The 2,400-nt window shown below is 35.5% G+C and overlaps 1 pseudogene; it reads right to left on the bottom strand.

Annotated features, from left to right (window-relative positions):
• Nucleotides 1-612: 612 nt before the first annotated feature.
• Nucleotides 613-1,375, bottom strand: LOC108392334 (14-3-3 protein epsilon pseudogene; annotated as a pseudogene).
• Between the last annotated feature and the right edge of the window lie 1,025 nt (nt 1,376-2,400).

The raw sequence follows: 2,400 nt of genomic DNA, 5'->3' as shown, positions 1-2,400 counted from the left end.
GCTTAAGAGGGAGAGTAAAGGTAGGCAAGAATGAGCAGCCACGGATTATTGAACTGTTATTGGCATCATGCTTTTCAGCAACATTTCAGCAGAGTTTGAAGCACATTTTACAGGAAAACAATTACAACAACTTCCCAAACACGTTTTAACCCATTCTAGCTAACACCCAATTAATTTCAAACATTTGTATAAAATTTGATTTAAACAATTAGAAAAAGGAAAATGATACATTTATGCCTCCACAGTATAATTAACCTCTCTCTCAGATGCTTGCACCACTTAGAAGTCTGAGGGCTTTTAAATGTAATTTCCATTTCTAATGGTGATCTAGCCACAACTGGCAGTAGATAATACAGTAATACTGAAAAAGTATCTATGCTGTCCTGTTAAATGTCTTAAGGAACCTAAAAGCTTGAACCAGTAAAATCCACAGAAATTTGGTCTTGCCTTTTATGAACTTTGAAAAACTGTTTTTTAAAAAAAGAGCAGGAACCTAAATTCTGAGACCAAATGTAAAAGTTAGATTTGGTAGTTCTCAGTGACAACAGGAAATTTCTGGAGGGGTGGGATGGGATGGAGCAGGGTGACTGGAGATGATTCTCTTGTTGGCTATTAGGTCTCACTGATTTCATCTTCTGCATCCTGAAAAAATTGTTTATTCTGTTTTTCACCATCACCCTGCATGTCTGGAATCCACAGTGTCAGATTATCACATGACAACTGTATGGTAAGTATAGAGTCCTTACAGCTTTCTTCACTCAGCATATCCATTTCTGCAGTTGCATCATCAAAAGCTGCTTTTGCCAACTTCCAGGCACATTTAGGTGAATTAAGAATTTCATAGTTGAATATGTGAAAATTGAAAATAAGACCTAAGTGAATGGAATGCATTAGTGGAAGTTCTATCAGTGCAGTATTATTAACAGTTTTAAAGCGATTGGGCTGTTCTCTTCAACCTCCTTTCTGTGGCAAATTCAGCCAGATGTCTGCCCTAGTCCCCTTACATTTTTTAATAGAAAACCATGGACTCTCCAGTGTTAGCTGCTGGAATGAGGTATTTGTCCAATAAAACGAAACTGTCATGAACAGATTAAGTTTTTAGCTCAATCACAACCATTTACCAATATTCCCAAACCATTTTTAGTTTGCTCCTCCCTTATCTTCTTCTTTCTGTTCAATGCTGCTGACTATTCTACAAGGAGGATCTTTTAGCATTGATCTCATTTGTATACGCAATGGATAGGAGGCTTCTTTTATCAGCAGTCAACTCCACATCCACTCGTGCTACTTTCTGGATTAATTCCACCCGTTTGTCCTATCCCTCAGTCTGCTCAGACAACTTCACCTAGTATACCATATCCTCCTGATTACCCATAGCAGCAGTCTGGTAGGTTCTGCACAATAGATGGAAGCAAATAGTATCTTTGATCATCTCAGCATCTCGCTCCATGTCTGGGCAGTCCATTTATCTTTATTAGTGAGGAAAATCTTTCTTAGAACATTCTAGCAAAATTCTCCATACATCTCTTCAGCTAGAACAAGGCCATATTACACTCTAGCTCTAATGGAGGCTGGGAAGTGAGTACCTGACATTTTCATGCTTTATGACCAAAGATGGACTCATGGCAAGTAAGAAGTAAAAGGGAATTGGCTAATGGGTAGGTCACTAAAAGCATCTGCTATAGTAAACTACCAAGGGAAAAAAAACAATTGGGCCATTGTGAAATTTTCACCACCACCAGATGCCAAATGCAGGAATAATATCAGAGGAATTTTTATAGACTATATATATATGTATATACATAGACATATATATATGTATATATACATATGCACTTAAAAGTACACAGTTCATGCCTATGTAATTTAATGAACTTTTACACAATGAACACACTTATGAAGTTTCCACCCAGATTAAGAAACAGAATATTACCAGCATCCCAAAATACCCTGTGGTATGTACTGTTGTCTCTTTTAAGTGGACAAATATACACAGGTTCATTTCTAGATTGTTTTGTGTCACTGGTCTATTTGTATTTTTTTTCACTAACACTACAATGGTTTAATCCCTGTAGTTTGATATAAACTTTAATATTCCACAGAGTATGTGCTCAAACTTTTTTACAGTAAGATTTTAGCTTTTTTTTTTTACTTTTGCATTTCCATGTCATTTTTAAATTTGTTTTGTCCATATCGATATGTAAAAAAACTTTTATGATCTTAATTAGAATTGCACTGAAATTATAGATTTTTTACAAATTGACATTTTTACACTGAGTTTCCCAATCCAAGAGCAAGAATTATGCCTGTGTATATGTGTTCTTCATTTTGCCTAATGGTCCACAGTTGTGTTGATGTTTTGCACAATTTTTGTAAAATTTATTTCTACCATTTGATTTT

Source organism: Manis javanica, chromosome X, assembly GCF_040802235.1.
Source record: "Manis javanica isolate MJ-LG chromosome X, MJ_LKY, whole genome shotgun sequence".
Lineage (NCBI taxonomy): Eukaryota > Metazoa > Chordata > Mammalia > Pholidota > Manidae > Manis > Manis javanica.
Note: the sequence above shows the minus strand (reverse complement) of the source record. Positions and strands in the feature narration are given on the sequence as shown.